This window comes from Apodemus sylvaticus, chromosome 12 (assembly GCF_947179515.1).
Source record: "Apodemus sylvaticus chromosome 12, mApoSyl1.1, whole genome shotgun sequence".
Taxonomy (NCBI): domain Eukaryota; kingdom Metazoa; phylum Chordata; class Mammalia; order Rodentia; family Muridae; genus Apodemus; species Apodemus sylvaticus.
The window spans coordinates 30,279,299-30,303,564 of NC_067483.1; the positions used below are offsets into that span (position 1 = coordinate 30,279,299).

The window sequence follows — 24,266 nt, forward strand, 5'->3', positions numbered from 1 at the left end:
GTCTCTCTCTTTCATTAATTTGTGCATATGTGTTTATGTATGTGTGAACCTCTCTGTGGTGTGTGTATGTATGTGTGTGTGTGTGTGTGTGTGTGTGTGTGCATGCACACACGTGCTTATGCTTGTGGTAGATGTGTATGTGTATGGTCTTAAGTTTTAAATTATTTTTTAAAAAGTTAATTAAGTGAAATGTGGGGAAAATATTTATTCATTACAATTTTGAACAAAAGAAACATTGAGATTTATAGACAGATTTGGGGGAGGTTATATGTATAAATTATCAAGTGCATTTTGTACAGCACTTGCCAATCCTTATCTCAAGTATGATTTAAGAAGAGAATCCTACAAGCAAATGGTCTCAGGAAACAAGCTGGAGTAGCCATTCTAATATCAGATAAAATTGGCTTTCAACCTAATGTCATCAAAAGAGACATGGAAGGACACTTCTTGCTGGTCAAAGGAAAAATCCAAGAAGAAGAACTCTCAATCCTGAACATCTATGCTCCAAATGCAAGGGCACCAGTCTGGCAGTTCCTCAGAAAACTGGGCAAATCACTTCTGAAAGATCCTGCTATACCACTCCTGGACATATACCCAGAGGATTCCCCAGCATGTAATAAGGATATATGCCCCACTATGTTCATAGCAACCCTATTTATAATAGCCAGAAGCTGGAAAGAACCCAGGTATCCCTCAACAGAAGAATGAATGCAAAAAAATGTGGCATATATACACAATGGAGTACTATTCAGCCATTAGAAACAATTAATTCATGAAATTCTTAGGCAAATGGATAGAGCTGGAGAACATCATACTAAGTGAGGTAACCCAGTCTCAAAAGATCAATCATGGTGTGCACTCACTAATAAGGGGATATTAGCCTAGAAAACTAGAATACCCAAAACATAATCCACACATCAAATGAGGTACAAGAAGACCAGAGGAGTGGCCCCTGGTTCTGGAAAAACTCAATGTAGCAGTATAAGGCAAAACCAGGACAGGGAATTGGGAAGTGGTGGTGGGGAGAACAGGGGGAGGGAAGGGGGCTTATGTGACCTTCGGGAGCGGGGGACCAGAAAAGGGGAAATCATTTGAAATGTAAATAAAAAATATATCGAATAAAATAAAAAGAAAAAATAAAAATAAAAAAAAGAAACTTTACTAAAGCTCAAAGCACACATTGTACCTAACACAATAATTGTGGGTGACTTCAACACTCCACTCTCCTCAATGGACCAATCAGGAAAACAGAAACTAAACAGGGACACAATAAAACTAATTGAAGCTTTGGACCAATTGGATTTAACAGATATATATATAGAGAGAGAAGCAAAAGAATATACCTTTTTCTCAGCACCTCATGGTACCTTCTCCAAAATCAATCATATTGACAAACCTCAACGAATATAAAAAGTTGGAAATAATCCCATGCCTCCTATCAGATCACTATGGAGTAAGAGTGGTTGGTCTTTAATAACAATAAAAACAACAGAAAGCCCACATACACATGGAGACTGAACAATACTCTACTCAATGATACCATGGTCAAGGAAGAAATAAAGAAAGAAATCAAAGATTTTTTTAGAATTTAACAAAAATGAAAGCACAACATACCCAAATCTATGGGACAGAATGAAAGCAGTGATAAGAGGAAAAGCCATAGCTTTGAGTGCCTCCAAAAAGAAATTTAAGAGAGCATACACTAGAAGCTTAACAGAACAACTGAAAGCCCTGGAACAAAAAGAAGCTAATTCACCCAGGAGAAGAAGAAGACAGAAAATCATCAAACTCAGGGCTGAAATCAAACAAGTAGAAACTAAGAGAACCATACAAAGAATCAACAAAACCAGGAGCTGGTTCTTTGAAAAAATTAACAAGAGAGATAAACCCTTAGCTAGACTAAACAAAGAGCACAGAGGCAGTATCCAAATTAACAAAATTAGAAATGAAAAGGGGGAATATAACAACAGAAACTGAGGAAATTCAAAAAAAATCATCAGATCCTACTACAAAAGCCTATACTCAACACAACTGGAGAATCTGGAGGAAATGGACAATTTCTTAGACAGATATCAAATACCAAAATTAAATCAGGATCAAATAGATCATCTAAACAGACCCATAAACCCTAAAGAAATAGAAGGGGTCATAGAAAGCCTTTGACCAAAAAAAGTACACTTAAACTAATAGAAAAGAAACTGGGGAAGACCCTTAAGGACATGGGCACAGAGGAAAAGTTCCTGAACAGAACACCAGTAGCTTACACTCTAAGATCAAGAATTGACAAATGGGACCTCATAAAACTACAAAGATTCTGTAAGGCAAAGAACACTGTCAAACGGACAAAACGTCAACCAACAGATTGGGAAAGGATCTTCACCAACCCTAAATCCGACAGAGGGCTAATATCTAATATATACTAGAACTCAAGAAGGTAGAACCCAGAGAACCAAATAACCCTATTAAAAAGTGGGGCACAGAGCTAAACCAAAAATTTTTACATGAAGAACTTCAGATGGGTGAGAAGCACTTTAAGAAATGCTCCACATCATTAATCATTAGGGAAATGCAAATCAAAACAACCCTGAGATTTCACCTCACACCAGTCAGAATGGCTAAGGTCAAAAACTCAGGAGATAGCAGGTATTGGCGAGGATGTGGAGAAATAGGAACACTCCTCCACTGCTGGTGGGATTGCAAGATGGTGCAACCACTTTGGAAATCAGTCTGGGGGTTCCTCAGAAATCTGTGTATGACACTTCCGGAGGACCCTGCTATACCACTCCTGGGCATATACCCAGAGGATTCCCCGTCATGCAATAAGGACACATGCTCCACTATGTTCATAGCAGACCTATTTGTAGTAACCAGAAGCTGGAAAGAACCCAGGTGTTCCTCAGTGGGGGAATGGATACAAAAAATATGGTATATTTACACAATGGAGTACTGTTCAGCCATTAGAAACAACAAATTGTGGGTAATCACACAAGCCATCCAAGCATGAAGGCCTGAGTTCAAATTCCCAGTACTCACATAAATAGCAGGGAATGGTCATGCATACCAGTTACCCAGATTTCTGTGGTGAGCAGGAACAAGAAGACAGCTCTTGATTGTTCACTAACGACCTAGATCTACTTCAATGTGAAATCTTTTCTCAAGGCAATAAGTGAGAGAGTGCTAGAACAGGGCATATATTGAATTCTTCTAGTTCCTAGCAAGTATACTTGCATATATATGCGCAACCCTCTTCCACACACACACAAAAGAATATGCAGGTATATGTGTCAAAATTTGTATTGGTCAGTGCTTCCATATTGAGGGGATAGTAGAAATTTTTAGAGTTCTTCTTGTGTTTTATTTTTTCATCTTGATAAAAGCTACAGATATCAGAGGAGATGCATTCACAATTGAGAAAATGACTTTATGATGGTTAGAATGTAAGCAAGCCTGGGGACCTTTTCTTGATTAGTGACTATCCCACCATGGGTGGTGCCATCTCTGGGGAGGTGGTCAAAGGTTATCTATGAAAACAAGCTGAGGAAACTCTGGGGAGCAAACCAGATAGCAGCTTCCTTCCACAGCCTCCAGGCTAATGTGCTGCTTCCTGCACTGATGTCCTTCAGTAAAGAAGCGTGTCCTAAGATATTAGGCTGAAGTTGTTTTTGATGATATATATATATATATATATATATATATATATATATATATATATATATATAAAACCATATCACTTGCAAACATTTTATATATATATATATATATATATATATATATATATATATATATATATGAGTGTGTGTATTGTTTTTATTATTCTATACATATGTTCATTTTGCAGATGTCAGTGGGCAACTTCCAGGAGTAGGTTGTTCTCCTTTTATCATATCTTATATATCAAGCTCAAGTCTTCAGGAAAGGCAGCAAACCATCTCACTTGTCCATACCTGAAGTTTTAGAGTAGTTCAAAGAACAGGTTACTTCAAAACAGACCACAGTTTCAGCGTTAGAAGTTACTCAAATATTCACAGTTTCTGCTATTAAAGTAAACACACACACACACACACACACAAAGAGAGAAAGAGAGAGAGAGAGAGAGAGAGAGAGAGAGAGAGAGAGAGAGAGAGAGAGAGAGAGAGAGCTCAAGTGTTCATTCCACTATGATGTTTGTCTTCAGCACTGCTCAATAGGAAGGGCCTTCAGGGGCTTCCTCTTAACCGGTCTACACTGAACATTTAATTATTGTAGGTTTGAAGCTATTTTACCTGAAAAGACATAGATTCAGGAATATGAAACCAATCTGATTATTCATAGTACTCTAAGACCTAGATAAATGTGAAATTAATAAATGTTCTCTCTTTTTCAATTTCAAATGGCAAATACCATGATCAACTCAACCTGTACATGAACCATGTACAACAGCTTCATGATAAGGATACATATACATACATACATATACACACATGCATACACACATATATATGTGTATATACATATACACATACACACATATATTTACATATATGTATACACAGATTACTAACAGGATCCTAGATGAAAATTACTCAGTTATCTTCATACCACTGCCTTATGTTTTTATTTGTTCTAGTTAATTTTATCTATGCTGCTTCTGCTATCCGACATGTGAATTACATTACTACCATAACTCACATTTATAGCTATTTATATATTTCTCTTTTCTTCATGGAGTAGGCTTGTTTAACAAAAGCTACTTTACTAAATACTGCACCCAAGATACTGCCTGTTTTTAGAACTAATGTGATTGATGACAGAGGCCTGGCATGAGGTTTTGCCATTAATATATTCCAGTGCCTGTTCAGAATTTGCTACCAGCACTCATTTGTGATGCAAATCAAGTAGAAAGCTCTGATCATGTTATCATAAAATACAGTGTTAGAAGGTCTGAGTATAATAACTATGAGAATTAGGCTAGAATAGCTGTCTCCAGAATCATACAAAATAGAAGTTTGCATTTATATTAGTACATAGTAGACATAGTATATGAATGCTATATAATAAGTGAATCTTTAAAGTTTAAGAAAGCAAGTCTGTGGAGAGGGCTCAGTGGTGAAGAGCACTTGCTATTCTTGATTAAGTCTCGAATCTGGTTTTCAACCTCCCACATCGGGTTAATCACTGTATCTCCCTGTTGCTCATTTTCTAGAGAATACAAGATTCATTTCTCGCAATGAAAGGCAGCACCACAACATGCATGCAGATGTGCATACTTAAGGAATTATGAGAAGCAATAATATTTTTAATAAAAATGCTTCTTTTGCAATATCACTGAGAACAATCATCATTTGGAAGGAAGAGAATATATGCATGATATTAACAAAATAATTAGATTTAACAGCCTAAATGTGTTCACTCTGTGTGGTCCTATGGGATACCCCAGTATAAAAGGGAAGTCCATGTTACCCTGGCATTGCATTCCCCAAAGGAAAATATTGAACATTTAAAGAACGTAAAGTCTATTAGAGTAAAATCTGTGTGACACCTAAAAAATAGCATCTAACAAAATTAATGATTTCATAAAATTTAGAAAATGAATGGTTACATTTAGGTGTTTATTTGATTTTATTATGTGTGTTCAAACACACATTTATTTAAAGTTTCTTCATTGGGTTTGTGAGTACATAATATGTGTACACATTCATGCAAATGAGTGCAGGTACATGTGTGGCACGGCACATGTGTGAGCTCAGAGAACAAACTCTGGTGTTGGTCTTTGACTTATAGCTTTTTTGAGGCAGAATCCCTATCATTCAGGGACCATGATAGCAGACCAATGAGCCTCTGGGGTTTCTCTTGCCTCTGCCTCTCATCTCCCTAGACAAACACTGGGAATACAGATATGTATTTATGTGTGTCTGGGCTTCAAACTCTGTTCCTCACACTGACAGAACAAGTAGTTCACCTACTGAGCCATGCCCCCTGCCCAGCTCCTAACAAACATCTACTTATAAATATAAGGACATACACACAGAGCAAATCAGTTGTGGCCAAATGTACAAAGCTATCATTAGTACAGAAATGAAAGAAATAAAATAAATCCTCATTATCAGTTTTGATGGTGGAGAAGTCCTGAACAGCAATCTATAATATGCTAGAGCATACATTTCCAGTGTAATACCAGGAAAACAATGACTCCACATCTCCAAAATGCGGGAGGCATTCATCAGAGCATGACAACATTCGGACGCAAAGATGATAATGAAAATGTATGTGAAGCCTTTGTTTTCTCTTCAGAACTCTTCATCTTATAAAGAGAGGCACTGTGAAGCACATGGATAAAAATGACCTTTAGATCATAGCTGAGAAAGAGAAAGAGAGGGAGGGAGGGAGGGAGGGAGGGAGAGAGAGAGAGAGAGAGAGAGAGAGAGAGAGACAGAGACAGAGACAGAGAGACAGAGAGACAGAGAGACTTTAGCCTCATTGTAAGGGAGTGGAAATCTATCCCTCATAATCAAACATCAAACTTTATTTTTATCTAGATGTATGTATAGACATCTGTTTGCCCACTGTATATGTGTAGGTACTGATAGAGGCCAGAAGAGTGCATCAGATACTATATTGCTGGAATTCCAGATTATAGTGAACAGGGGTGCTGGGAAATGAAGTCTGATTCTTAGAAGAGCAGGCTGTGTTCTGGACTGCTGAGCCATCTCTCCAGACAAAATCTACTCTATTTATATGAGAAGACAGTGCTTGGTGGATCTCTGTATCTTGAAGTGGGAGTGTAGTGTAGTGCCAGCCATCACAGGTCTTAAATGGTTCCAGAATTTCTAGTGTTAGTGCAATTGAGTTTTGGTTTATTATTATTATTATTATTACTACTACTACTTAATTGAGTATTTGCATAATTTCCACACAGTAGGATGTACATCTTCATCTGTGTCTCTTTTTATTAACAGCCACCAATTAGCATCACCAATATTATAATGTATTTTATTAAATGTCTGATTTTAATGTCTCCTGTGAAGCAAAGGTTCTGCAGGATAAATTCTGAGTTAAAAGTATAACTCACAAAAATGTAAAGAGATACTTTTAATGCTAGCCTGAGAACCGAAGTGCTACCCAGATCTCATAAGTTGACAAGAGCCCAGAAAGATATCTGTGACCTTCAGCTTCCTTCATCATGGTCTGAGTACATCCATACCCACAAGCAAAGACTACATACACATATACAAAACAATTAAAGAAAGTGTTTTTTAAAAGGCAAATGCACTTACATAAATTTTAGTGATTTCAAGGTTACAAAAATAATCATAATCAACCAAGTATCATGTCAACTCATCAAGAGTAATGTACAAGACAATAGAAAGAATCATCTCTTTATATTGTTACTCTAGTACTTCAAGACCACGGGTAAAGAAGCCAACATGTCCACCACTGAGAAAACTTGCTTAAAGCCCTGCACACAGGTAGCCAGTGGGAAAATCTACATATTTTCCCTTTCTAGGACCATTCTGTCTTCTAAATGAAGAGATTAATTTCAGGCTTTGTTCCCTAAAAGAAATGTCCACTTCTTTCATTCAGACTTTTGCTAAGTCTACAGTAGCTTAAACAAAAGACTTGTCACAGCTGAGGCCTTTTGGGATTCTAAGAATACAAGTTAATAATGTTAAATATCTGCCCATGGACAGGGTTTGAATACCACTGCCAATATGGAGAGGCTGAAAACTCCTTATAATCCCAGTTTAGGGATTAAATACCCTCCTCTCACCTCTATGGACAACTGTACAAAAGTGCATATATTCATGCACAAACATATACATATAGAGACAGCCTTTTAAAAATGTAGTCAATAATTTCCCATTTAAAAAATTTAAGTTTATCTACCTTACCCCCCTCTCTCTGTATGTGTGTGTGTATGTGTGTGTGTGTGTGTGTGTGTGTGTGTGTGTGTGTATGTGTGTGTGTGTATTTGTATGTGTGTGTGTGTGTATGGATGGATGTCAGATAACAACGGTCAGGAGTTATTTCTTTCATCATATGACTCTAGGTTCAACTCAGGTCATCACCCATGTCAGTAAAGGCCTTCAACATTTCTCTATATTAACAAGACTTGTGATTCTTTTATTTTGTTCTTGGAGAAGGGATGGAGAGAAGAAGGTTTATGGGACATATGGGGCAGGGGGATCCGGGAAAGGGGAAATCATTTGGAATGTAAACAAAGAATATAGAAAATAAAAATATTAAAAAAATTGTTATGAACTCACATTCCACATTTATGGCTGACCTTAAACTTACAGTTTAGTCTTTATCTACTGGTTCTCAACCTTCGTAATGCTGTGAATGCTGTGATCCCTTTAATATGGTTCCTCATGTTGTGGTGACCCCAAGAAAATATTATTTTCTTTGCTATTTTATCACTATAACTTTGCTACATTTATAGCAAATCTTAATGTAAATGTCTAATATGCAGGATAGTGTAGAACCCTTGCTGTAAGCTCTCAATCCTGCTTCAACTTCTCAGATGCCAGGATAATGGGTATGCACACTAAACACCTACCATTTTTGTGCCATGTTTAAGTCTGTCATTCAAAATTTAAGAGATCACTTTTGGCAAGATGGCCATTTTAACTATATTAATCCTGCCAATCCATGAGCATGGCAGATTTTTCCATTTTCTGAGGTCTTCGATTTCCTTCTTCAGAGACCTGAAGTTATTGTCATATAGATCTTTCACTTGTTTGGTTAGAGTCACACCAAGATACTTTATATTGTTTGTGGCTATTTTGAAGGGTGTCATTTCCCTAACTTCTTTCTCAGCCTGCTTATCCTTTAAGTATAGGAAGGCAACTGATTTGCTTGAGTTGATTTTATAACCAGCCACTTTGCTGAAGTTGTTTATCAGCTGTAGGAGTTCTCTGGTGGAGGTTTACGGGTCACTTAAGTAAACTATCATGTCATCTGCAAATAGTGATAATTTGACTTCTTCCTTTCCAATTTGTATCCCCTTGACCTCCTTATGTTGTCTAAGTGCTCTAGCTAGAACTTCAAGTACTATATTGAAAAGATATGGAGAGGACAGCCTTATCTAGTCCCTGATTTTAGTGGGATTGCTTCAAGTTTCTCTCCATTTAATTTGATGTTGGCTACCGGTTTGCTGTATATTGCTTTAACGATGTTTAGGTATGGGCCTTGAATTCCTGTTCTTTCCAATACTTTTAGCATGAAAGGATGTTGGATTTTGTCAAATGCTTTATCTGCATCTAATGAGATAATCATATGTTTTTTTTTCTTTGAGTTTGTTTATGTAGTGGATAGCATTGATGGATTTCCTTATATTGAACCATCCCTACATCCCTGGGATGAAGCCTACTTGATCATGGTGGATGATCGTTTTGTTGTTGATCTACAGACTCAATGCAATCCCCATCAAAATCCCAACTCAGTTCTTCACAGAGTTAAAAAAAAAAAAAAGCAATTCTCTAATTCATCTGGAATAACAAGAAAGCCAGGATAGCTAAAACTATTCTCAACAACAAAAGAAATTCTGGGGGAATTAGAATTTCAAGTAATACTACAGAGCAATAGTGTTAAAAACTTCATGGTATTGGCACAGTGACAGACAAGTGGACCAATGGAATAGAATTGAAGATCCAGAAATGAGTCCACACACCTATGGTCACTTGATCTTTAACAAGGGAGCCAAAAACATCCAGTGGAAAAAAGATAGCCTTTTCAACAAATGGTGCTGTATCAATTGGAGGTCAGCATGCAGAAGAATGCGAATTGATCCATTCTTATCTCCATGTACTAAACTTGACTCCAAGTGGATCAAGAACCTCCATGTAAAACCAGACACACTGAAACTAATAGAAAAGAAACTGGGGAAGACCCTTGAGGACATGGGCACAGGGGAAAAGTTCCTGAACAGATCACCAATAGCTTATGCTTTAAGATCAAGAATTGACAAATGGGACCTCATAAAATTACAAAGTTTCTGTAAGGCAAAGGACACTGTTAAAAGGACAAAACGGCAACCATCAAATTGGGAAAGGATATTCACCAACCCCACATCTGATAGAGGGCTAATATCCAATATATACAAAGAACTCAAGAAGTTAGACCCCAGGGAACCAAATAACCCTATTAAAAATGGGGTACAGATCTAAACAAAGAATTGTCACCTGAAGAAATTCGGATGGCTGAGAGGCACCTTAAGAAGTGCTCAAAATCATTAGTCATTAGGGAAATGCAGATCAAAACAACCCTGAGATTTCACCTTAGACCAGTCAGAATGGCTAAGGTCAAAAACTCAGGAGACAGCAGATGTTGGCGAGGATGTGGAGAAAGAGGAACACTCCTCCACTGCTGGTGAGGCTGTAAGATGGTACAACAACTGTGGAAATCAGTCTGGAGGTTCCTCAGAAAACTGGACATGAGACTTCCAGAGGACCCTGCTATACCTCTCCTGGGCATATACCCAAAAGATTCCCCAGCATGCAATAAAGACACATGCTCCATTATGTTCATAGCAGCCTTATTTATAATAGCCAGAAGCTGGAAAGAACCAAATGCCCCTTAAAGGAGGAATGGATACAGAGAATGTGGTATATTTACACAATGGAATACTACTCAGCAATTAGAAACAATGAATTCACAAAATTTTTAGGCAAATGGTTTGATCTGGAAAATATCATCCTAAGTGAGGTAACCCAATCACAAAAGAATACACATGGAATGCAATCTCTGATAAGTGGATATTAATTAGCCAAGAAGCCCTGAATACCCAAGGCACAAATTGCATAACAAATGACTCCCATGAAGAAGTATGGAGAGGGACCTGATTCTGGAAAGGATTGATCTAGGATTGGAAGGGAATATAAGGACTTAGAAAAAGGAGGGAGGTGATTGGAGAAGGGAAGGAGAGAAGAAGTTTTATGGCATATATGGGGAGGGCGGATCCGGGAAAGGGCAAATCATTTGGAATGCAAACAAAAAATATAGAAAATGAAAATATTAAATAAAAAGAAAAGGAAAAAAATTAAGAGAATCCTTGGCTTTTGTCATTTCCTAACCAGAGGGACTCATCATAGAGAAGAATAATATCAAACTCCAATATTACCAGCCACATAGATTTTCTCTCAATTCACCATCCTAGCATCTGAGGTCACATATCTGATGTGGCATATCTGATGGAGTAGCCTCAGCTAAGGTCATTCTCCTTAGGTGGTCATTGTCCTTTGATTCATTGAGTCTTTCGCTTGGTCATTTAATATTTGCAGATGGTACCCACATTAGGCCAGTATTTGCTTATTTCTCAATGATAAAGGTGCTTTCAAAGGCTTATGCTCTGTGTTCCTGGGAACCTCTCAGAACTATCTTTCATATTTCAATCAATAATTCAATAATATCATCTAGAATTTATTATAGAACCCCGTAACTTCATAAGATGCCAGTTAATGAAAAATCTCAGTATCTTGATATGATAAACAACTCCAGCTTTCTACTCTTATAAAATCTAGTATCAGTTTTTAAAAAGAAAAGAGCCATTTTTTTTCTTAGTGCATGTGCATGTGTTTATGGGAGCTTAGGCATGGGGATGGTGTTTCTCTTAGAGAATAGAAGATGGTGGAGCTACAGCTCCCTAGTATAGATGCTGGTAACAGATCTGGGTCCTCTCCAAAAGCAGTATGTTACGTGCTGAGTCACTTCTCCAGACTTCTAAAATCTGATCTATTCTTTAAAACATATTATATTTATTTAATTAACCTGATACAATATACCTTGTAGATCATATCATATACTTATAAGCAAGGAAGTGGCTGGAGAGATGGCTCTCTATCCAAGCATGAAGACTTGAATTTAGAACCATGGAAGCAAACCCACGTAAAACCAGACTTCATTTCACAAATCTGTCACTGTGCAAGTACACACACACACACACACACACACACACACTATACACATGAATATATTAATTAGCTAATTAATAGCATTAGATGAGGAAAGAAATGTTGCCCACATTACACCAATATGTTCCATTTGAGTTTGCAGAGTAATTGCCTTCTTCAATGAGTAAAAAGTGACATGTTGCTATTTAAGAAACACTTGTCAAAAATAATGAATGCAGGAGCCCAGTGCTGAAGCAATTTGCTCATGCACCATTTCATGGACACTGGCTATGCACTGTCTCTATAAAGTTATGTGTGAAAAGAACACAGTTCTTGACAAAGAACAGCCTGAGGCTTTATCATTGGAAGATTCAAGACTAAGAAAAACCCTGAGACAATGGTTTAAAATCTTAGCAGTCATATAAATAAAAATCCTTTCATGCTGGTGATCCTAAAATTATAGAGGCATGGACACAAAGATCCATGAATACATTGGCCAGCTGTTCTTGCTGAACTGGTGAGGTCTAATTTCAGTGAAAGATCCTATCTCAAGTCAATAACATGAAAAGCAATAGGAGAAGATAACTCATGTTGACCTTTGCCTGTGTGCATAATGTGTGTGCACATGCACACACACACAACACACACATAACACCCACTCACCCTTCGTATGCACACAGCAACTGAATGAATTAATTTTAAGAGTCCCAACATTACTGTTACCCATTGTTTCTATGTTGAAAAATCACATCTCACTTTCCCTGTCCTACACTCATTGATAAGATGCAAAATGTTCTCCTATGATATGTGTATGTTCTCTAAAATTCCAAAGATAGCTTCAAAAGCATCAACTGTTGACTAAAAATTAAATTCAGATTTGATGTTGTAACATAAAAAAGTGGTGTAGTCCAATACCGCATCAAACATCTTGAGTCCCTGCTGAGCTGAGTGAAAGTTCAATGCCAACTTTACTTTGGCAATAAGGTTAATTCACAGATTTGCTTATCGAAGAATAGTCATTCAAATTGTCTTAGTTTGCTTTCTATTGCTGTGGTGATAGATACCATTACGGAAGGCAATTTGGAGAGAATGAGCTTTATTTGGCATACATGTATGATCACAGTTCATCCTTGAGGAAGTCATCAATGCAAGAATTCAAGACACCAAACTGGAGGCAGGAACTTAAGCACAACCCTTGTAGGAAAACTGCTTAGTAGTTTCCTTTTGATTTGCTCATCTGTTTTGTTAGACAGCCCTTGACAACCTGTCTGGGGATGGAAGCCCCTAGAGTTGGCTTGACTTTTCCCTATCAGGACACTGATATCATTAATCAGGACACTAGAGCTCCTCAGACTTGCCCACACGCAACTGTGATGGAAGCATTTTCTCAACTGAAATACCTTCTTCCCATAAGACTCTAGCTTGTGTCATGTTAACGAAAAAAAAAAAAAAGAATCAGCACAAAATCCTGAATTTGTCTTTGTTTATCCTCCAACTCAAAATACTATTCACTCTCTCGTGTAATTTATTTCCATTTAAGAAACTTTTCACATAATTTGAAGATCCCTTAAAATTTGTTTCCTTTAATTTCATTGTGAAGTCTCATTGAACTGATGACATCTTTTAGTCTCTCCTATAGTGGTTTGACATTGAACCATGTCCCTCTGAGCCTGTAACATGTTATTCATGTGTAGTTTAACTTGTATTTTTTTTTAAAAAGAGTCATGTTATTCAAGTCTATGGTCATGTGTCTGTGAGTGGCACTTAAATGCGAGTGCAGTTACTCACTGAGACCAAAAGAGTGCATTGGATCTCCTGGAGCTGGAGTGACAGATATTTGTGAGTACTAGGAACTGAAATCCAATCCTCTGAGAGAAGGGTACTTACTCTTAACCATTGAGTTATCTCTCCATCCGTGTTAGAATATGTTTTAATATTTAAAACACAAACTGAAGAGGAAATACCAAATACTCAAAAAAAATGGAATGTGAGAATCCTGACCTTTACAAATTCTATTTGACTGTTATTAAGCCTGGCTCCATTATCCACTATATGTTATGAATGCTATCAACTTAATTGCCTTCTTTTCAAAGTATCTTGTTTTCATGTATACCAATGTCAAGTAGAACAGATGGAGATTCCAGAGAAGACTGAGAGCTAGATTGTGGAAAGAAAATGAAAGCTCTGAGTTATTTTTTTTTTTAGTGCTTTAAAACAAGTTGTCTGCATAAAAGATAGTATACAAATATTTAGTCATATAAATTGGGGAATATTTTGCTTGGCCTAATCTAACTAATCAGTTTTAATTAAATGATACCGATTTTAGCATAATCAAGTACTTTTAGAAATTTCTGATAGTAGAAACTATAGTTGTATGAAGAGGAAAATGAGACTACCTGATGTATTGCTTACCAAATTTGCTATTATTATACTTAGAATAGTGCTTGTTATCTCTTGGATTAGAAAATTACGCTGATACAAAAACCACACAAAGATCCAACAAAGAAAGAGAACTTCAGACCAATTTCCCTTATGAAATCGATGCAAAAATATTCAATAAAATACTTGCCAAGCGAATCCAAGAACACATCAAAACGATCATCCACCATGATCAAGTAGGCTTTATCCCGGGAATGCAGGGTTGGTTTAATATACGGAAATCCATCAATGCAATCCACTATATAAACAAACTCAAAGAAAAAAACCACATGGTCATTTCATTGGATGCTGAAAAAGCATTTGACAAAATTCAGCATCCTTTCATGCTTAAAGACTTGGAAAGAACAGGAATTCAAGGCCCATACCTAAACATAGTAAAAGCAATATACAGCAGACCGGTAGCCAGCATCAAACTAAATGGAGAGAAACTTGAAGCAATCCCACTAAAATCAGGGACTAGACAGGGCTGCCCCCTCTCTTCTTTTCTTTTCAATATTGTACTTGAGGTACTAGCTCGGGCAATTCGACAACATAAGGAGGTCAAAGGGATACAAATTGGAAAGGAAGAAGTCAAACTATCATTATTTGCAGACGACATGATAGTCTACCTAAGTGACCCAAAAAACTCCACTAGAGAGCTCCTACAGCTGATAAACAACTTCAGCAAAGTGGCAGGTTATAAAATCAACTCAAGCAAATCAGTTGCCTTCCTATACTCAAAGGATAAGCAGGCTGAGAAAGAAATTAGGGAAATGACCCCCTTCACAATAGCCACAAACAGTATAAAGTATCTTGGGGTGACTCTTACCAAACATGTGAAAGGTCTGTATGACAAGAACTTCAAGACTCTGAAGAAGGAAATGGAAGAAGACCTCAAAAAATGGGAAAACCTCCCATGCTCATGGTTCGGTAGAATCAATATAGTTAAAATGGCCATTTTGCCAAAAGCAATATACAGATTCAATGCAATACCCATCAAAATCCCAACTCAATTCTTCACAGAGTTAGAAAGAGCAATTATCAAATTCATCTGGAACAACAAAAAACCCGGGATAGCTAAAACTATTCTCAGCAACAAAAGAAAGTCTGGGGGAATCAGTATCCCTGACCTCAAGCAATACTACAGAGCAATAGTGTTATAAACTGCATGGTATTTGTACAGTGACAGGCAGGAGGATCAATGGAACAGGATTTAAGATCCAGAAATGAACCCACACACCTATGGCCACTTGATCCTCGACAAAGAGGCTGAAAACATCCAATGGAAAAAAGATAGCCTTTTCAACACATGGTGCTGGTTCAACTGGAGGTCAGCATGCAGAAAAATGCGAATTGATCCATCCTTGTCTCCTTGTACTAAGCTCAAATCCAAATGGATCAAGGACCTCCACATAAAGCCAGACACTCTGAAGCTAATAGAAAAGAAACTGGGAAAGACCCTTGAGGACATAGGTACAGGGAGAAAGTTTCTGAACAGAACACCAATAGCGTATGCTCTAAGATCAAGAATTGACAAATGGGACCTCATAAAATTACAAAGTTTCTGTAAGGCAAAGGCACCCTCAAGTGAACAAATCGGCAACCAACAAATTGGGAAAAGATCTTCACCAATCCTACATCAGATAGAGGGCTAATATCCAATATATATAAAGAACTCAAGAAGTTAGACTCCAGAAAAACGAACAACCCTATTAAAAAATGGGGTACAGAGTTAAACAAAGAATTCTCACCTGAAGAACTTCGGATGGGGGAGAAGCATCTTAAAAAATGCTCAACTTCATTAGTCATTAGGGAAATGCAAATCAAAACAACCCTGAGATTTCATCTTACACCAGTCAGAATGGCTAAGATTAAAAATTCAGGAGACAGCAGGTGTTGGAGAGGGTGTGGAGAATGAGGAACACTCCTCCACTGCTGGTGGAGTTGCAAATTGGTACAACCACTCTGGAAATCAGTCTGGCAGTTCCTCCCAAAACTGGGCACCTCACTTCCAGAAGATCCTGCTATACCACTCCTGGGCATATACCCAGAGGATTCCCCACCATGTAATAAGGATGCATGCTCTACTATGTTCATAGCAGCCCTATTTATAATTGCCTGATGCTGGAAAGAGCCCAGATATCCCTCAACAGAAGAGTGGATGCAAAAAATGTGGTATATACACACAATGGAGTACTATTCAGCCATTAGAAACAATGAATTCATGAAATTCTTAGGTAAATGGATGGAGCTAGAGAACATCATACTAAGTGAGGTAACCCAGACTCAAAAGGTGAATCATGGTATGTACTTACTAATAAGTGGATATTAACCTAGAAAACTGGAATACCCAAAACATAATCCACACATCAAATGAGGTACAAGAAGAAAGGAGGAGTGGCCCCTTGTTCTGGAAAGACTCAGTGCAGCAGTATTCGGCAAAACCAGAAAGGGGAAGTGGGAAGGGGCGGGAGGACAGGGGAAGAGAAGGGGGCTTACAGGACTCTCGGGGAGTGGGGGATTATAAAAGGGGAAATTATTTGAAATGTAAATAAAAAAATATATCGAATAAAAAAATTTCATGCAAAAAAAGAAAGAAAAATAAAATGACCTCTAGCTTCATTGTCATATGCCAGTAAATAAAAACAATACTTTTGTATCAAAGAAAATCAATATATTCCTGGGCTCTTAAAAAGAAATTTATATGTCCTGGGAGTCATTCCCATGCATTGTTCACAAATAACTGGGGAAAAAATAGAATCCACCTGCACCATATTCATAGGGCATTCCCCTGTTATTCCTGTCAATGATGTTTATCTATCACGTTGTTTATGTTTGAGATGTACTTTATATCATTCCTCATTGCAATTTTACCACTAATCACACCCTTCACTCTGGTAAATAGCTACCTTTGGGATAGAGCATTGTGTGTGTGTGTGTGTGTGTGTGTGTGTGTGTGTGTGTGAAAATGATACTTCTACCCTCCATGTGCGCTATAAAGTTTTATATCATGTTGGCTGCTTTCCAGCCAGTTTGCTTAATAAATCTTTGAAATAAATTGATAGATTTAAGGGAGCTCAGTGATGATTCTTCATGTCTATTGGATCTTGTAATATTTGCAGCCAGAATGTTTTGGTGGTGGTGGTGGAGTTGGTGGTGGTGTTTTGTTTTGTTTTTGTTTTTGATTTTTTACTATCTTCCAAAATAGTTGCTGGACTACAAAGAGAATTTAGAAAGATAACTTGCATAATCAGTACATTATTAATGTTACAGTATAAATATCAATATTTAGTCAATGGATGGGTGAACTGAGGATCACAGTTTTACAAAATAGAGCTACTATAAATTATTTGATGTTCAAACATAATCTTCATAGCTAACAATTTCCTGGAATGTGTTGCTTTCAACTGTCAGATTTTTCTTATAGCATTGATGGTGAAACTAATTGTTTCTATAATGAGATAGACAAAATTGACCTCAAGTGACCTTTGAATAGCCATTATGGGTAAGATGGTATGATGGCTAATTTTGGTTGTCAACTTGGCTCCATCTGGAATTGGCTGAAACCTAAAAATGGGGTCACAACTCTAAATGATTTTTATTTAATTTGAAGTAGGAAGACCTGCTTATAAACTGGATATTTCAGAGAGGAAGACACTCCCTTAATCCAGATCTAATTTGGTTAATCCCTTCTGCTGGAAATCTATGTAAGGACATGGAAAAGGGGAGATTTATTTTTTGTCTGCTGTCTCTCACCTTCTTTATGTATTAAAGTCTGCTTTGCCAGAATTCTAGCATGTATTGAAGACCAGCAGAGATATTACTGCTCATAGACTGAGAAACTACTACATTCTTGAACATCCCATTCATCCGTTCATAGTCACCCATTGTTGGACTATAACCAAGATGGTAACATATAATTCATTCTAATAAATTCCATATGTATTTTCTTAAGAAATCCTATATATTTTTCTTAGAAATCCCATGCATATAATAAATCTCATATCTATCTATGTATCTATGTATCTATGTATCTATGTATCTATGTATCTATGTATCTATGTATCTATCTATCTATCTATCTATCTATCTACCTATCTATCAGAGACAGAGACAGAGATAGAGAGAGACAGAATGAGATTTATTCTATAATTCTGCTATTTTAGAGATCTCTGACTAATACGGATGGCTTTCCCCTTTTCTTGGTCCTCTGTTAGCTACTGTATCATTCTCTTATGCTTGCCTATATTAATTAGACTAGCCACAAACAATGTATTCACCCATGGCCTCTATTACAGTCACTATTTTATTCTTTAAAATATTAAAAATGGGGAGACATAGAAGGACACAAGGTCTCCGTTCTTACAGATTGCTATAGGAAAACCAGAACTGTTAAGCACCTCTCTTTTATCAAGAAGCCTGGAAGTGGGCATTGTTCAATAGCCTGGTGATCTTTTGCTGTTCCGGAGAACCAGGCTTCACATGAATCTTCCTTATCCTGAGCATTATTTCTCAGTCAACACGACCCATCCTTATGAAAGAGATTCCATGTGATTTGCAAGAGAGCTTTACTTTATTTCTATTAGAACTCCTTCTTCCTTAGATTCTTACCCTGAGCATGGTTTTTCAGTCACAAGAACTCATTGTTGTAGAAAAGGTCACAGGTACTTTGCAAAAAACATGTACTTTGCTAAGAAGTTTTGAAGTAGCCATGCCTTAAGTGTTATTGCGATAATTCTCATGAGGAAAGCTTTTCCCAAAATTATATGGAAAAAAATCAAATAAAAATTAAAAAAAAACATTGCAATTTGTTTCTACACTGGCAGTGGGACTTGCAAGGACCCATACAGATACCTTGAGCTTTCTATGGGTTCTCTTAGTTCCTAAATGTTCTGGCCATTTCTCTATGTGATCTACTGGCCTTTTGATCCTTAGATAAGCAATTTAGGAACACATACCACTAGCCGCTATCAACATAAACACTAAGAATATCATCACACAGCATCTATGGACTTTGGCATGGCTATTACCATGTTGCTATAATTAGCTACTACTGTTGTTTCTGCCAATGGATTTAATAAACTTTTGAGTTCTAATTTTCTATGTTTTGTGCCTACATGAGCTTCATAAAACAATTACTAAATTAGAACATGAAATTTGGGGTAAATTTTCTGCATTTTTGGATCATTATTACTCTTGTTTGACTCATTACATGATTACTCATGTAAGAACGAGTTGTCTTGCTTTCTTTAAAGTAAGAGTCCTGACGGGCAGTGGTGGCGTGTGCCTTTAATCCCAGCACTTGGGAGGCAGAGACAGGCAGATTTCTGAGTTTGAGGCCAGCCTGGTCTACAGAGTGAGTTCTAGGATAGCCAAGGCTATACAGAGAAACTCTGTCTTGAAAGAAACAAAGAAAACAAAACAAAAAAACCCAAGAAAACAAATTAAGAGGTTTTTGTATTGGTATGGACTTGAGGGAATCATAATGTTGGAGATTATGCTAAGGGCCTGTTATCTTCTTCACTGTTCTAATATTTAGACTTATGTTTCTTTGTCACTTATTTTTCTAAGACATTTTACTTTTTATTTATGTTACCCTATTAATCATTACATGTTATAGAAACCATAATTTGTTATTAAGGTAAAAAGAAAAAAACAAAGGTATACAAACTTTAATATATTTCACAAAAAATTATGAAAAGAACAAGAAAACATTTTATATGTGTATATAGATAGATAGGTAGAGAGAGAGAGAGAGAGAGAGAGAGAGAGAGAGAGAGGAGCATCCTGTGTATTATAATTTTATGTTTAAATTAGTCTTCTTAACACTTACAATTAAGTTACTATAATAGGCACAACTCAATACCTGCCCCCTAGGTACCTGTATGTACACACATAAACACACTTAAATATAATAAAAACAAATCTTTAAAAGGAACAACTGTGTATTATACTGAAGCTATAGAAAGCATGCTACTAGGGTATAAGATGTTTGGAAGTTCAATTTTTCTGATGTGCAAAAGACACATATTAGAAGCCACAGTACGGTTCTTGCCTCTATAAAATCAACAACACCAAAATTTATTTGCACAGAAAGCAGGCAATAGTTTATCTTAATTTTATACTGTACTATTAGTCTCACATTGCTCCACTCTCTTTTTATTTATTTTGTACCTCAGTGTTTTTTAAAAATGATACTGTAGGTGAGAAGGTTGGGTCCTCTCTTATTGTGGCTCAGTCAGCATGGAACCTCAAGGAACAAGGAACCTGGCATGAATGCAGAAAAGGGAATCAATACTTCTTGAGGCAGTTATGTTAAAGGGTATCAGGAAATAATCTTGAATGGGTGACATAGTGTCTTAAGTATTTACATTCAAATTACAAACCATGTCTGGAGCACTTCTTTAAACTCTCTTAAGTTTATCTTCCCACCTGACCTTCATTTTGTCACTTTCTTCTTATTCCATTCAGAAACCCAATTTCCTCTCCTGAGAGCAGCCACTTATATAATGGAATCAGATCTCCAGCCTCAGTAGTCTGTTTCCAGTTCCTCTTCTATTCAGACATATTGTTTACCTTTGAACCTGGTCATGGATTGCTTCTCCAGGATGCACTCTGCATTCCCAAAGCACCCTTCCTTGTCTTCCATTTAAAATTCAGCTACCCACTTCCATTAGTCTGCATAGGGACATATTTAAGTTTCCAAAGGAGTTAGGCAAGGCAGAGATCCCATGAAAATAGTCCATTAGTGCAGACTCAGGATGGTCTCTTTCTATGGACAATTGATTATATCATATTAGTCAGACCTGCAAACTGCTTGATTTACCTCAGCAATAAATGATGTAGCTTTTATCTTAGTGACTAGTGCCAGCAAAGCAAAGACCCAAACCTTAATAATCATATATATGGACTACCTAAATTTAGATATCTAAACATTTTAATCCCCCATATGCAGGATGATATATGCATTTAACTAAGTTGGTTTAATTTATAGTCAATATCATCTAGTTGTATTTTAAATATACATCTACTGGACAGAAGAGATTTAAAATGAAGGCAATCAGGAAGAATCAATGTCAGTTTTTTCTGTTGGCACACAGTTATAATCCAAAAACTCAGAATGCTGAGGCAAAAGTTTTAACAAAAACTTGAAGCTAGCCTGGACTAAGCAAGGAGATCCTATCTACAGATAAAACAAAACAAAACAAAACAAAAGAAAATCAAAACAAACAACAACAGAAAAACAAATCCAAAGACAATCCTAAACAACAAGAACAAAACAGAACAAACCAAATAAGTAGAGAGTAAGAAGCTGATATAACAGACTTCTAGGAAAGATATAAAAAATGTTATTATTTTTAGTTTATCTACTATATTTTGTCTCCCTCCCATCCACAGAAAGCTTATCATGCCACTTGACCAACATATGAAAATTTATAATAATAATAATAGTAAAAATAAAAACATTGTAGGGCTTGAGATAAACTCAGAGCACAAGATTACTTTGTTTAGCAGGCAGAAGACACTTAGTTTAACATTCACACCACAAACATTTTGGCATATGGTAACATTAAATGTTGAATCATGCACACAAACTATCAGAAAAAACGAAAAAGAGTGAAGGTATTTATTTAATTTTTAAAAACAGTAGTTTTAAAACCAACAGAAGCATTATTTTCTGAACCTCTCTTTGCCTAATTGTATCTATTAACCTAAGCCTTCAGATCGTGAGGAGTAGCTCCCACCAATAGGATGCAACACAATTCCTAAAGATCTAAAGAATAAAAAAAAAAAGAGGTAATTATGGTTAGGGATTCCCACTGCTCAAATGTGGGTTCCCTGCATCTTTTTTTTGAAATTGTCTCTCTGACTGACTTTATGCTTATGTGTACCTCTGAGGAATGTTAAGGTTCTTCTCTTTCCTCTTTCAGAAATGGCTACAGGAGTTTGAGAGGAGAATGGGAAAGATGGGTATAGGGACAGGAGGAGGAGACTGAAATGAAGTAAATTTGACCAAAACACATGAAATTCTCAAATAATAAATTAACATTAAGATAGTAAAATGGCATTAAATTTTTTTATTCGATATATTTTTTATTTACATTTCAAATGATTTCCCCTTTTCTGGCCCCCCACTTCCTGAAAGTCCCATAAGCCCTCTTCCCTCCCCCTGTACTCCCATCCACCCCTTCCCACTTCCTGTTCTGGTTTTGCCCTATACTGCTACACTGAGTCTTTCCAGAACCAGGGGCCACTCCTCCATTCTTCTTGTACCTCATTTGATGTGTGGATTATGTCTTGGGTATTCCAATTTTCTAGGCTAATATCCACTTATTAGTGAGTGCATACCATGATTGATCTTTTGAGACTGGATTACCTCACTTAGTATGATGTTCTTCAGCTCCATCCAAAATGGCATTAAATTAAATAAATATTTTAGGTTCTTTACATTATTTTAGAAGACATTATAATTCTATGCAATCTTTAAGTTATATATATTCATAAATGTTTCCAAAGGGGAGTGACTTATGGTTACATGTAAAACTGACTGCTACTTGGAAATTAAGCAGAAAATATTTTACTTCCCTGTTCTTGTGTAATTGACAGAAAAAGATGTGGAATTCATTTAGACTAGTTTTGTTCTCTACTGGTTGCTGATGGCTTCGCCTGCCTTTGTAAAGCACAGTTTGTGTTTTGTGAAATCCTGTTAATGGACAGGATGGAATGGAGTCACAGATTCAACACTACATTTGCAATTTGTAAGAAAGATTTTTGCTCTCTCTTTCTCTCCCTCCCCCCCTCTGTGTGTGTGTCTGCCTGTCTATCTCTGTCTCTGTCTCTCTATCTCTCTGTCTCTCTTCTCTCTGTCTCTGTCTCTCTCCCCACACCCCTTTAGGTGTGTCTGTAGGGTAGTGGTGGTGTCTTGGGTGTCTGTGATAGTTTATGTCAAGTGTATGCATTTGTCCTAGAATCCAGACGAGAGTATCTGATCCCCTGGTGCCAGAGTTACTGGTAAGCTGACATTTGTAACAGCTTGGAACTAAACTTAAATTTTGTAGATTTTAAATGAAATAAAATGAAATAAAATAAAATAAAGCAAAATACACTGATAATTGCTGGGCTCCTCAGCTCTCTGGGTCATCAGAAATGGCTCACATTTAATCTCTTCAAGTGGGATTTATTATTATTATCATTATTATTATTGTTGTTGTTGATGATGATCATGATGTTGTATCAGGTTTAAGTAACAACAAAGTCATAAAATGATAAGTAAATATAAAAGATTTTTTCTTGCCTATGAAAATAATTATAGTAAGATAATCAGACTGTCAGGTAACAGTTTTTAGTTAATATCAGATGGCAAGAAAGTAATATAGTTTTAGTGTAGTATTGGCAGGGCTACCTGAAACCCTGGATCATCTTGATCCCTCAAGTGCTGTATGTATCCATGCTGATGGATAATAGCTTACTCCTGGCTTAAGGACAGTAGAAGATTATCAAGAAAAGTATAGAAAACAATTACACCATTGTAGTGTTACAAAGCTTCTCACATTACACAGCAGGGCTGCACCATAGCAGTTGATCTGAGAACAGAGGGTTAAATAGCTACAGCTGAGTAGATATAATAAAGAAATGCTGGAAACCCTATGACCCATATTCTTGACCCAACAAAGCAGGAGTACTGAAGACTATTGTGTGACTCAGAATTGCGTGTACCTTCATACTTTTTAGGTGAGTCTGGGATTTCTATGAAATAGTCTCAGATGATAGCTGATCTTGGGAAACTAAATCCACACGAAGTGGTAAAGATGGCAAAGGGTCCTGTACCACCAGACACTGCTGCTTCCCTGAACAAAGAGACATCCAAGCATGTCTCAGCAAAACCTCCTTAGGGAACTCTTGGTGCTTGGTACTTAAGTTGAACTGTTAAAATTAGCTTTCAGGCAACACTTCCACCACTGAAGGCAAAGCCATTCGTTT

General features: G+C 36.8%; 1 protein-coding gene across 1 annotated transcript in view; it reads right to left on the reverse strand.

Annotated features, from left to right (window-relative positions):
• Window positions 1-24,266, reverse strand: part of Dpp10 (dipeptidyl peptidase like 10) — a 794,281-nt gene that overhangs the window by 489,404 nt on the left and 280,611 nt on the right. The gene's annotated exons all lie outside the window — the stretch shown is intronic.